This window comes from Mustela lutreola, chromosome 1, assembly GCF_030435805.1.
Source record: "Mustela lutreola isolate mMusLut2 chromosome 1, mMusLut2.pri, whole genome shotgun sequence".
In the NCBI taxonomy this organism is placed as follows: domain Eukaryota; kingdom Metazoa; phylum Chordata; class Mammalia; order Carnivora; family Mustelidae; genus Mustela; species Mustela lutreola.
In genome coordinates this window covers 190,650,561-190,663,932 of record NC_081290.1, presented here as the reverse complement: position 1 = coordinate 190,663,932, position 13,372 = coordinate 190,650,561, and the positions used below count along the sequence as shown (strand labels likewise).

At 53.9% G+C, this 13,372-nt stretch overlaps 2 long non-coding RNA genes across 3 annotated transcripts in view; one reads left to right on the top strand and one right to left on the bottom strand.

Moving 5' to 3' along the window:
* Positions 1-13,372, bottom strand: part of LOC131837173 (uncharacterized) — a 222,503-nt gene that overhangs the window by 79,680 nt on the left and 129,451 nt on the right. The gene's annotated exons all lie outside the window — the stretch shown is intronic.
* On the top strand, positions 2,548-6,208 carry LOC131837181 (uncharacterized). Of its 2 annotated transcripts, none has more exons than XR_009355957.1 (3): positions 2,548-2,726; positions 3,222-3,313; positions 5,648-6,208. It is a non-coding gene; the product is annotated as an uncharacterized LOC131837181 (long non-coding RNA). The 2 variants fall into 2 exon arrangements; XR_009355956.1 differs by having other exon boundaries at positions 5,645-6,208.

Genomic DNA, 13,372 nt, shown 5'->3' with positions numbered 1-13,372 from the left:
GTTCCGGTGCTTCCTCTCCCGCGACCGAGCAGGCAGAGCGGGCCGCGTGCGGGGCTCCGCGGCTGGCGAAGGCACTCAGCGGCAAGGCTTAATTATGATTCATGGAGTTGCGTTGTGGAGATGGTTTAAAGCCACTTAATTAGTGTAGGAATATACCGCCATAATTATCCTGAAATATGACCTAATTAACCTATGGAAAAGCCAGACCCACTGCTCGGGAATGCTAGAGACATTAGCAGTCTACTAATACACTCAGTCTGCTCGGGAGTGCAGCATTGGGGGTACAAGGGGCTGGGGGGCACAGACAGAGGAGAAGAGGGTTTGCCCTGAACGGTGATGATGTTTAAACTGTGCGAAGTAGGTAGGGAAAGGAGAAGGGATGCTATTTAGTGAGCACCTATTATGAGCCAAGCAGTGTTTTAATCCGTGTCTTCTTCAATCTTCAAAACAATCCTTCAGGATAGATGTTAAAGTTCAGAGAGGTTCATTAACTGCCCAAGGTCACACAGTCAGGAAATAGCTGAATTCATTCTCTAGTCAGGCTGTTCCTAAGGCCAAACTCTTACTACTCACTGCCACAAAAGACCCCACAGAAATGGATAAGAGAAAGAAAAGAGGCCCTTTCAACTCTCAGAAGGTCCCTCTCTCTCTGACAGTTTAGAAAAATGTAGTCATTCAAGCTTCCTAGAGACAGGTTTGGGCTTAGACGTATGCCGTGTAGGGCTGGACACTGGAAAGCCCCAGGAATCTGAGCTCACATGGGCCACAGTGGGAATGATGGCCCACCATTGAGAGCCTGCACAGCCATTCCCAGCAGTCCTGGGAGACTGCCCTATGTGCCTCCTTGATTTCCCTTCCCACCCAAGTCACCAGCCCCAACCTAGGCTTTGAGTCCAGCTGTTGGCCCAAAGCCAGAGAAGCCACAACTGGGATAATCCTTAACAAAGTCAGATTTGAACCCACTCCTCTCCTGGGGAGACCCCAGTGCCCAGGGTCCGCAAGGCACCAGGATCAAAGTCCAGAGCCCTCCAGGGGGAGCTCAAGAACCAGACTTCCGCCTTGAGTCTGTCTGGCCAGCAGGTCGAGGAATATTCCAACAACGTCCTCATTCTTCCCTGATCAAAGGAGCTTGGATTGAACCTGCTGTAATCATCCGTCGGGGAGTTTGCTTAAAATTCCCCTAATTACGGGAGAGCAGAAAATTGCTACGCCTCAGACTGAATAGAGAAATCGAAGGCGCCCTGCTCCCAGCTGCCTGGGGAGACAAGCCAGGATGGGAATAGAAAGGCTGGGAGAGGCAGGGGGGGCGACGAAGGGTGGCAGCAATGGGAGGGAGAGCCAGGGAGTGGGAGGAAGGGAAGGAGCCTGCTAGGAGGGCAGTGGGTGCGTAGTAAGTGACTCAGGTGGGGCACACCACCTCCCCTGCGGAGAGAAGGCTGTGAGAACGGAAGGACAGCCATGCAAGGAAGAATTAGCCAGAAGGCACCCTCCCTTAGCTGGAGTTAGTTTCCTAAAGAGGCTGGGGGAGCCTTTAATTCTGGCTTAGTTTAGAAAGTAGATTCTGGAATGTCCTTCCTGCCAGAAGAAGGGAGGGAAAGAGCAGATGTACAGGTCAGGAAGGCAGCTGGCTGGGTAGACTGCCTTCAGGCACCCTCTCTGGGCTCTGTGCTGTTCCAGGCACATTGACGGTTCTAGAGGGAGGGCGAGGCACGGGATCCCTGCCCTTGGGGAGTCTCAGGCTGATGGAGGACACTGACTAAGCACCATCCCCAAAAGTAAGGCTCAAAGAAACTCTACACACCCATGACCAACACATGGTGGCCCGGAACGATAGGAAGGGGATTGGAAGGTGCTGAAGGGGTGGCGTCGGAGAAGAAGGCTTGCTGGGGATGCAAATGCTAGGCAAGAGGACAAAGATGGGACAAGGGAGGGGAAAGTGCGAAGGAGCCCTACAAAGTACAAAAGGTTGTGGTTACCATTTTCTGGTGGGGGAGGCAAGGCTCACGGAGCTGAGGTCACTCAGCTCATGAGAGGCTGAGATGGGGCTTAGGCTCAGGCTTCAGACTGTTGGCCTATGCGTCGCACCCCCATGGAGCAGAGTAACCGGGGTGGGGGCAGAAAATGTAATGCTAGAAGGAAAGCTGAGGCCCACTCACCGGCCACTCGATGTTGAGGGTAAGGAGCTCCCTTGTTAGCAACTGCCCCCGCATGAGCTCCCTGGGCTCCCTGGGCTTCCAAAAGCCAATGCTCTAGGACACCCCCAGCCTTTCCCCCAGGGACTTCTCGGTGCCTCACTTGAGTCCCTCCGTGGGGCCCTTTGGTTCTCTGAGGGCCTGTCTGCCCCATCATGTCTGTCCTGCTTACAGAAGGGCGGATGCACTGAGACGTGGGGTGGCTTGCAGGCTATAGAAATCCACTCAAGCCAGCATTTAATAAAAGAGGAAGTTTACTAAAAGGACACAGGAGTGGCTCGGAGGCAGGAATGTCATCAAGGACTGCTCTAAAAGATAGGACAGCCCACAGGAACCAGGGTTCCCACTGGCCAGCTCACCCTTCTGCGTCTCCTGGTGCACCTGGGCAGACCTCAGCCCTCAAGATGGCTTCCACGGCCCCCAAGCCCACGTGTGATAAAGAAGTGTGTGAAGAGACAGCCTCTGGGCCCTACTAACCGTACCGTGCACCCCCGCCCCCTGCAACTGAACTCTGAAGGGCGCAGCTTGGATCAGGTGCTTGTTCTCATCCCATCGACCTGGGTCACAGGGTGGCTGCCATGGGCTCACCGCCGCATGGGAACAGGCTGATTCGGCCGCCACAGTGAGTCCGACGGAAACACCACAACTGTCCAGCACACCGGGGAGACTACCCCTGGGTGGGGCGTGTGTGGCAGTCAGGCCTGGGGGTGCAGATCCTGGCTTCAGCAGGGGCTCTCAAGGGGGTCAAGGCCTCCCTCAGAAGCTGAGGGGTGAGGGACACCCAATGGGCCTAGGAAACTGAAGGGAAAGGGGACTCAGCCTGGCCCCTGGCCCCACGGGGGCTGAGGCGTGCGGCAACGGGCCGGCCTGCGAGGGCTGGAGTCCTGGCACGGGGCCTGCCGGGAAGGCGGGCCAGCCTCCTGGGCCCCAGGGTGGTTATCTGAGGCTGGGAAACCTGTACTTTAGAAACTTGACTATTTTCATGCTGTTTGTATTTTCTGTAATTACTTCCCTTTTGTTCTCTCTCAGTATTTATGGAAGTCCTTTGTGAAAATGCCAGCGCATCCCAGCAATGCCGAGAGGAACCAGCAAAGGGGTTTGTGTCTCTTCCTGGGCTCAAGGTAAGAGAGACACATCCTGGAGCCTGGGAATGGAGGTGGCAGGAACCTGGCCAGGAGGACAAGGGAGGGGCGGGGAGGGGGACAAGGACCATGGCTGAGAGGCTCCTCTTCCCCTGGCCTCTTTCCAAGCTCGCTCCCAAAGATGGGAAAGCCCTGAGCTTCCTTTGAACAAAGTCTATTGTCCTGAACTGACTGAGAAAGTGGCAGAGCTACCCACTTCCTATCTGCCCCATCCGCCAATGCCACCCCCAGGCCAGTCTTGAACGTGAACTCCTGAAGAAGCTGAGCCCCCTGCCTGCTCCTCAGGCACTGGGCAGGGACAAGACTCACACAGGGGCTAGCCCAAAAGAGGAGGCCCTGCCCTGGGACCCAAGGAATGAGAACCTGAGTCCCTGGGACAAGTTCTCCCCCAGTCCTGGTCTCCACCAGGATCCATGTCTTCCTCCAAGTTCAGCTTCCCAGTGCTGACCTTTTGTTGGGCCCCATTTTAAAAATCCTGCATGGACATCAGAGCCACATCAGTGTGGGGGGTGTGGGGGGCTCAGTTTCTCCCCAGACTCAGGGTTCTTTCCTGCGTGAAGAGGTGCATAAGGCTTTGGTGTCAAGAGACCAGAGGGACCCCTGTGCTTTCTCCGGGGCCATAAATGAAGGTCCAGAGTGAGAGAGTCATGGAGAACTCTGTCCTCTGCTAGTAAGATATTTGTAAGCAAATTGTCTTCAAAGCACCACTGGAAGGTCCCTGTCCCTGTTCTCCCTCCTCCCTACTGTGGCTATTCCTGGCCAGATGGATTTGCCCTGGGTGGCTGAGCAGCCCCCAGGAGTGAGGTGTCCACAGGCAGAGAAGCAGCAATGACATGGGACATTAGGTGCTGATGGCTTTGCTGAGCAAGAGAACTACAATTAAAGATGCAATGGGTCCCTCTGGGGGGCTGTCAGACAAGGATCCAGAACAAGGGTCCAGGAGCTGGGGGCTTAGTAAAGCAGCTGGGATGGGGAGTCAGGAAGAGGGGGGCCAGGGCAGGCCTGTGGGGGTGCGGCTCCACCCCTCTCAGCTAGCCCGTCAACAACAACACGTGCCATTAACCAGGTGCCCAAGGTGCCCCCACCAGCAGGTGGGGGGGGGGGTGCCATTGTCTCACCTTTACAGATAAGATAAGGAAGGACTGGAGGTTAAGACACTTGTCTGGAATGTATAAATAATGGAGGTGAAATTCCGGCTCAGCTCCACCTGGCACCAAAGTCAGGATTCAGAACAACCCACCATGGGGCCCACTCTGCGCGTTCCCACACTGGGCCCACCGCTCCCCCTCCCCCCGGGACCACAGGGAGCCCTGGCTCAGCTGGGGCCAGTAGGCTTGGGGTCACAGGCGGGTGAAGCCCTGGGGGATGGAGAGCTCACCCAGACTCTCTGGCAGCCCCACAGCCACCACTACATCTCCACCCTTTTGTGGGGGAAGAAGAAGAGGAACATCTGGCCTGGGTGACAGGTGGAGACTCTGAGGTGGCAGACCCAGGAAAGTGGGAGGTGAGGAGGGGCACACACGTCACCTCGAAGCCAGAGTCTGAGCTCCCCACCCACCATGCTCAAACCTCTCGTGTCGGGGAACCCCACTCCCAAATCCTCCCTTCTCGGGCTTTGTGCAGTGACATCACCGTCACAAACAGACGCTGCCTTATCTATACCAAACACGCCTGAAGGAGAGGCACCTGCACCATTCTCCTGGCCCTGCTCATTTGCACACGCCCACCAGGCCCCACAGTGATCCTGAAGGTCAGGCGATATGTGGGAAGCAGCCTGTGAAAAACTGCCCTTTGTAGGAGCTGATCGTATCACAGACCCAGAATGGAGGCTGGGAGAGAGTGGGGGAGGTGAGAGGGGAGACGAGATGAGAGAAGAGGGGAAATGAGATGCTCAGAGGCCCCCGAACCTCATGGCAGCAATGCTGAGCTGGGGGTCAAGGAGCAGTCAAATGGGGGTTGGGGGGCCAGAGAGACTGAGTCATGAGTCTCGGCTCAAACCCGCTCCCCGCCCCTGGGTTTTGAACCTGTCCAGGAAAGGCTTTTTACCACAAACTGCCCCTGTAGGGCGCTGTTCCATCTGGTCAGAGCCCAAGGAGGTAAAGGGTATCTGAGGCTACAGGCAGGAGTATCACTAGTTCGCAGGGGAAATCTGGGTGCCCGGAGCCCGCAGGACTCACTCCTGAGAGCAAAAGAGCTGATTAGAACCCCTAGAGAAGGGGGGAACCTGGGGGTTCAGAAAGGGAAGACAAGATGTGAGGGAGTTCAGATGATGCCTTATTTCACCTACAGCACCTGTCCCTTCATTCCCAGCAGCCCAAACCTTACCCATCCTTCAAAACCCAGCAGAAATGTCACCTCTTCCACGAAGCCTTCCCTGACCTCCAGATGAAGTTGGCTCTCTAAAGTACTTTATCCCTGCTGATCTCCTGAACCTTGTCACTTCCTTCTTCTCATCGTGCCACCTGGGCTAGATGTGGAACTCTACAGGGCAGGCCAGCTCCTGCTTATCACCCCATTGCAAGAGCTCTGGAACTACTTAGATAAAGGGAGACTGATGGAGAAGAGGGGTTCGCTATGGAGCTGGACAGGTAGCAGAGCACTCAGATCAGAGGACACAGGAGGGATTCAGGAAACATCAGCTGAAACGAGGCTCGGAAAAGCTGTTGCTTGCTTGCTGAAGTCCAGATTGCATTTGGGATCAACGAGAAAAGACGCCTGTTTTTCTAGAGTCCTAGGGAACTGAGCAACCAAAGGTAGTGCCCTCACAGGACAGGGAGGCATTGGCTGCTGGGAGAATAAGCAAGAAGGGGAAAATGGCGCCACCCTCCATGTGGTTTGGGTAGCAGTTGTGGCAGAAATAAAAATCACTTAGTTGTTTAATGGTATTTTTCACTTCGGATATTCTGTTTCCCTCTTTATAAGTTCCATTTGGTTTTTGAAATCTTCCATTTCTCTCCTCATTGTGTTCATGATTTCTTCTACAGTCCTGAGCATATGCAGCGTATTTGTAATGCCTGCTTCGGCATCCTTGTCTGCTAATCCCTTCTAATTTGGGGATCTGTGTCTGTTGATTGACTCGTCTCCTGGTTATGGGTCATGTTTCCCTTTTTTTTGCATGACTGTTATTTTTTTACTAGGTGATGGGAATTATGAATTTTGCATGGGGTTCTGGATTTCATCGTAGGCCTTTTAGAGAGAGCAGGACTCTGTTCTGGCTCCCAGTTGTTTGGAATCACTGTGACCCTATGAAGGCTTGCTCTGAAGCTCTGTGAGATGGGTCCAGGGCAGCCTTTGGCCTCTAAGGTAATACCCACCGTACCACATACCACAAGCCCTCACCACCCTGACGTGTACATCTGAGCCATCCCCAGCCCCGTGTGAGCTCAGGAATTGTTCGGTCTTCTGCTTTCCAGCAGCTCTTTCCCCCAATCTCGTGGTACTTCACCCCAATTATGTGCAGATCAGTGTTCATAGTGAAAGTTTCAAGGACCCTTCTGCAGATTTTCAGAACTCTCCGTGGACAGCTCCCCCTCTCCGGTGTTCTTCCTTATAAATTCTAGTCTCCTCAGCCCCCATCTCAATCCTCAAACCTGGGTCCCAACTCAACCCCCAGCCTCTGTCTGGGACTCTCCCCTGCCCTTTGCTCTGGCCTGGAGGTAAACCGATGCACAAGTGGGCCCTCCCTTCTATCAGGGACCTCACCCGGGGCTACCTGTTGCCTACTGTCTGAAAGTCAGTTTCAGGCATTTTTTTTTTAATCCCCTTTTCAGTTGTTTTCATCAGATGTGCAATTACTGTAGCAGTTAACTCCTCCATGAGCAGAAGTGGAAGCTCCCTGGGTAGTAACTATTCACTGGGGCACTCTTCTGTAAGAAGGGAGTAGTGTCTTCAACAGCATGCTTGGGAAGGCTTCACTAGGGGGGCAAACTGAGCAAAGCCCTAGAGGAAATGAAGGAGTGAAACACACATGCTAACAAAGACCATGAAGTGGAAGCAGGCCCGGCTTGCTCCAGGAACAACAGGGAGACCAGTATAGCACTGATAAAAAGACAAGGTCAGAGAGATAGAGGGGGAGGGGCCAAACTCTGAGGAGCCCGAGAGGCCCCTGAAAGAGACCAGAGGGTTACTCTGATCATCCAGACATGAGAAGGCCAGAGCCTGGGCCTGGGCGATGGCCAGTAGAGTCAGAAGATTCTGGGTGTTTTGCTCCTCAGTTTTTTGGGCTGAGCAGCCAGAAGGGTAGAGTTGCCACTGACCAACACAGGGAAGGCTGCAAGCTAATGGGTCTGTGTGCTGGGGGCAGTCCATTGGAGTGTGGACGCGTTAAGTCTGAGATGTGTACTAGACACCCTCGTGGAGATATCCAGCACAGAGGGAGGGAAGCTGGGGGAATATCCTTCTGCGGACACGGAAGTGGGCAGCCACTGGCAAACCAGGATGGGCTCTTCAGAGACCAGGTCATCCCTCCTCTCATTCCAAGAAAGTTGGCTTGAACCATTAAGGGCTGTCAGGGGACATCCATGCCCAGGAGCCATATACCAGGGCCCCAAGGAACGGCTGCATCTGTGGCTCTATCCCCCAGGGCCCATCTTTGGTCCTTTGCATGCTGCCTGGTTCCCATCCATGACTGTGGACAACAACACCTGCTGCTCTTGTCTCTAGGATGGTTCCCAATAGTGTACACTTGACACTTCCTTCCCCTCTAACTCTGCCTGGTCCCTCAGACCAGGACGCTTGTTGACTGTGGTTCCCAAGCAGCCCCTGCGACACCTCTCCCTTCAGGCTGCTGTCACTCTGTGGGGTAGCAGCAGTTGGGGTATGACTCGGGGAAGATCTCTCCCACCCCCCAGAAGATCTCTCCCAACAGCCCTGGGATCTGCAAGTCCTTCCAGATGTCTACCCTCCATTCTCACCATTTCATCCTCTGTCCTGTTATCTAAGGTCCTCCCCCTGGGACAGATGGGCCCCCAGCTGCCCCTTTGTCTCCTTCTCTGGTTCTGCTCCCTCTCAGGTGCTCTCCCCTCCCTTCTGTTCTTCTGTGTCTCCGGCACCTTCCATACTCTGTCTGGTGCCCGCCCTGCTCTCTCACCTTGCTCCATCAGTGAATCATTGGTCTCAGACAGTTAGCTCAGGGGAGTGTAGAGGAAAACCTTGCTGACTCTGGTGAAGGTCCTTTTCCCTCTTCACCCAGGGGAGGCCACAAGTTAACTCGATGCCCCCAGAGTCCTCTCTGCTCCAGATGGTTCCCCTCCCTCAGACACCTCCACGACCTCCCCACATTGTCCTGCTGCTGTCCTCGCAGCGTCCCGGCTTGGCCAAGAGGCCCATCCCTCAGGAGAAGAACACCTTCCCTTCCACAGAGACAGCTCCTCCTGTTCCCCTGCCCCCCACCCACACATGCACACAAACACACGCGCACATGTGCGCACACACATGCACACTGCCCCTTAAGTGATGCTGAGGGCACTGGCCGAGTGATCCATAGCTCCTTCTTCTTCTGTTACTGCGGTAAAATATGGACAGCGAGAACCGCGGGAGAAATGAGGCATGAAAATTAATCTGCTTTACAATCCTCATGAATATTTAAAAGCTGATGAATATGTAACTACATTTCTTTTCTCCTCCATTAGTGTCTGCTTTTGAGTTACTCTATAGCTCCCTTTGGTTCCTTTGGGGGCTGGTTGGCTAGACTGATTTTTAAATTGGTTTTACAGGTGCCGATAGCTCTTGGCTTCCCCCACCCACAATCTGGAGAAGAGGATTTGTCCCTTTAAAATTCCTGAGGAAGACCTGGCAGAGAGAGACACAGAGAACCCCCTCCCGTTACACAGTGGCAGCCCGGAGACAGAGAGAGGGCAGCCTTGAGGGAAGACAAGTTATGCTCATAGAGCCTACCTTTTAAGGATAAACCACCTCCTTCTTGCTGAGCCTCAGTTTCCCCTCATTCCCCACCATCATGGGTCTTTCAAGACCCTAGTCTGGCGGGGGGGGGGGGGGCTTGAGAAACCCAAGAAATCAGGCAGCAAAATGTTGTTTTTTTGTCTACTCAGGAGAATCTGATATTAAGCTAACTGTTTGGTGCTTTGCACACACCTCCTGGTCCCTGGAATGAGCCACTCCATCGAGAAACCCACCCTGCGGAACATCTGGGCCACCCCCGGCCTACCCTCCCTGCCACTCTTGTTTTGCGACTCTGGGAGTCTGCTTCCCACCCATTCCAACCATTTGAACCAGGCTGGGGGTGGGGGAAAGGGAAGGCTGCTCACCCACCTCCCCACAGCCATCAATCACCTCAGAGCAGAGCAGAAGGAGCAGCAGGGCCCTTCCCAGAGCGGCAAGCTTTTTCCTGGAGCCTGAGGCTGGATCCAGCACTGAACTGGCATCCTGTAGAGGGAAGGCTGAGTCCCGGCTGGGGGAAGGAAGGCGCCATGGGGCGGGGCAATGGGGTGTGGGAGCCCTCCATCCTGCTAAGTTCCAGAACACAGTCCAACTTGGGTCAGAATGTGCAGAGGGTTCTAAAGCCCTGCAGCCACCCAGAGTATTCCACGTTCCACAGTCAGCAATCCGAACTCCAGGTCAGAATGGGACATGGCTAAATCTCAGGGGCTCACCTGCCCACACCTGTCCTGTCTCTGCATCCAACCTTCATTCTACACAAAGCTTTGCAAAGCATCCCACACTCTGTTTTGATCTTATTTCTACCGCCTAACAATCCTCAGTGTCTCTCTAATTTCTAGCTTATTAAATTCACCTGTGACCTTCTGTCTCCATCATCAGCTCTCCAGACCCCTCACCCACCTACCTGCTTCACCTCTAGGCCCATCCAAGCTAACAGGCTCAACATCCCAAACTTTTTATCCCTTCACTCCAGGCCTTCTGTTTTGCCTCTAATGCACTTGTCATCTGCTTCCTTCCAGACTCCACTCAGAACTGCACTGACAGGAAGCCCTCCTTGGTTGACCTCAGCCCCAAAGAACAATCCTATCATTTTTTCTGGTTCCCAGATTCTCAGTGCAGAGTCCAAGAGGTGTTCCTTGGCACCATTTTCACATGGGTGCTGCATGGGAACGGCTGTTTGTCATGCAGCGTCTTTTAAAGCAGACCTGCTCATGCAGGTGACAATCGTGTCACAGCTCCCTCCCAGAATGGCGGCACAGCTAGGGCGTTAAGTCTGTGGAAATACTCAGCGTTCAGATCAGCTTCACTCCACCCCTGGTGACTGGCCTGTCCTGCTGCAGGAACTTCCCGATGCAGGAACCCAGGGCTCCCCTCCCAAAACTCCTACCATGGGACACCTCACACGAGAGCCTCTGGAGTGACACCAGGGAGCCAGGCTGTAATGGATATCTTGACCAACTTGGGAGACAGAGAAGGAGGTTTGACATCCAAGTCAGGAAACCAGGCTGGGACATGGCTCTGCCCAGTGATCATGACCAAGCCATTCCCATTTTCATCATTCAAATGGGGATAAAGATCTGTCCCTCCATGAAAGGATTATGGCGAAAGAAAATGTGAAAATGCTTTGAAAATCACAGAACACAATATAAATATTGGTGTCTCTGCTATTATAATAATTATAAACAATCAATTGTTGTAACTGTTACCGTATGTACATGACATTCCCCAGCACTCCCTGTGTTGAAGGAATCCTCCTGCTGAGCCCCCCACCCCCTTGCTTTCCTTCCCCTGGTCAGGGGAGGAACAGAGGTGCCCAACTGGACGAGTGCCCCTTGGGATCAGCAGCTCATTATCCCTGATAGTTTCCCCAAGCGGCACCGTCACCTTTAGGCCCTGGCCTCTCCGCTCCGCTCCTAAGCTGCCTCAGCAGCAGTAACAAGAGCGTGCCTTGTCAGACAAGCCCTGCATCTCCATAGAACATGCTCTAAGCATAATTACCCGTCGGAGAAGTGTGCAGGCCCCGCCCTTATTACAGAGCGGCTGCCACCGCTGGATTGTTGCCGCTCTGCTAGCTGAAGGCTGAGCTGCCCTGGACCTCGGAAGCAGGAACAGTCCGCCAGCTGAGCAGGGCCAGCTAGAGCCAAGTGCTAGAGGGTTGTCCCAGGACCCTGGCCGTGAGTATCTGGGAAGCCTCCAGCAGCCCAAGGAAATGCTGAGCCTGGGTTCTCCCCACCTTTCCACCACTCCCCATATTAGTCTCTGCCTGCCCATTTTGAGGCTCTCTCTGGATCGGGACTGTATCCACCATAAGCTTCCTGGCCCTTGACATGTCCCTTATTGGCCTTCCCACACTCCCGACCCCACTGCTCCCAGAGGCTGAGATGCCCCCCGCAGTGCTTGAAGATGCAGATAGGCAGTTAGAGTGGGTCCCACTCCCCAGCACCAGGTACATGGTAGGACAAGAGAGATGCCACTTCCTTCCTCCCGCCCCATCCCCGCTACATGCCTTCCCCAGGGAAACCACTCCCAGATAGTCCCTTGGGAAGATGTGTTCCTGCCTCCCCCACATCTCGCCGTGCGGCTACATGACTGACTTCGCACCATGAATGTTGTTTCTCCCACTGTCTGGGTAGTTCATCTGCAAGGGAAATGACCCAGGCCCCTGGGTCTAGCGGAGGTCTGCCTCCTTCACCTACCAGTCTCTAGACTGTCTAAATGGTCTGTAGACCATTTCTAAAAGAGATGGGGAAGTTGAGCCCTGAGTTGGGCTTCGACTCCTTCAATTTGATCGTCTGAGTGGGGCACAGCTCTGAGGGTGGGAGAGAAGCAGAGGACATTTGGAGGTCCTTGGGATGCAGTCTTCCCAGCTAGGCTGTCAGAGGCGTCAGAGACACCTAAGATGCTCACTGTTTGTCCTCCTAGGAGTTCCACCCTATGGGAGCAGGGGCTCTGAAGGAGGCTGATTCTGCTCTTCCTCTGTGTAGAAACCCCATCCACCTCCTCACATCCCACCCTCTGCCAGGTAGAGCCCCAGAGTAGAGCCTACTTTCTGCCAGAACAGGGTCTGCAGAGACCATACTATCTTCTCTTGAGCCAGGTATGGGCTCCTCCAAGCAGCCCCAAGCCTTTCTAGGACCACAGTCCCTGCCCCCAGGGATACCCTGCTTGGTGCCATCTCGGGACTTCTAGGGGATTATGTCTCAAATCTAACCTCAGATTAAAACCCAAGCCAGACCCTTCCATTCAGGATTCTAAGACAACCACATCATCCCTCACTCTCAACCCTGCATCCTGCGTCTTATCCTAGCCCTTCCCCACTTGAACTTCACTACTGCTGTAGTGACAGCTCTATGGATAGGATGCATTGAGACAAATGTGAATGTGATTAACCAGCCATCAATATCTCTTAAAAGCCCATTCCCTCAAGAGCTGGCAGGTCCCTCTAGTCCCCCGCTTCCCTGAGCCAAGCAGAGATCCCCAGGGCAGCTCTAGCTTCCCTCTTTCTTTCTCCCTCCTCTCCTGCTCTGGCCATCTCAGCCAGATGGATTATGTCTTATTTCATTTGGATTTGGCTGCAGGAACCAAACAGCATTTAAGGCTATTGATTGTTCAAAAGGCCAAGTGTATAATGTACCAGAAAATTAGTTTGGAATGCCCTGCAGGAGAGCAGCTCCACTCTGGCTTCAGATTTATTCTGTTCTGGTGGGCCAGGAGGGGCATGGGATGGGGGCCAGTGTCCCTTTCATTCTCCCCAGGAAGTTCTGGGAAGTCAGCCTCTCCCTGGTGGCCAAGCTGGGGCCTTCTCACCAGCTAGTTTACCCAGGTGAGTTACATTATAGCAGTATCCCTCTTTCACTTCTTCACTTCAGCCCCGCCCATTCACCATTTATCCCCACCCCACCCCATGCACGTGCACATGCACACACATGCACCCACGGGGACACACACAAAATACAATCACGTCACACACACACCATGTTTTTCTTTTTTTTTTTTTTTTTTTTAAGATTTTATTTATTTATCAGAGAGAGAGAGGGGGAGAGAGAGAGCACAGGCAGACAGAATGGCAGGCAGAGGCAGAGGGAGAAGCAGGCTCCCTGCTGAGCAAGGAGCCCGACGTGGGACTCGATCCCAGGACGC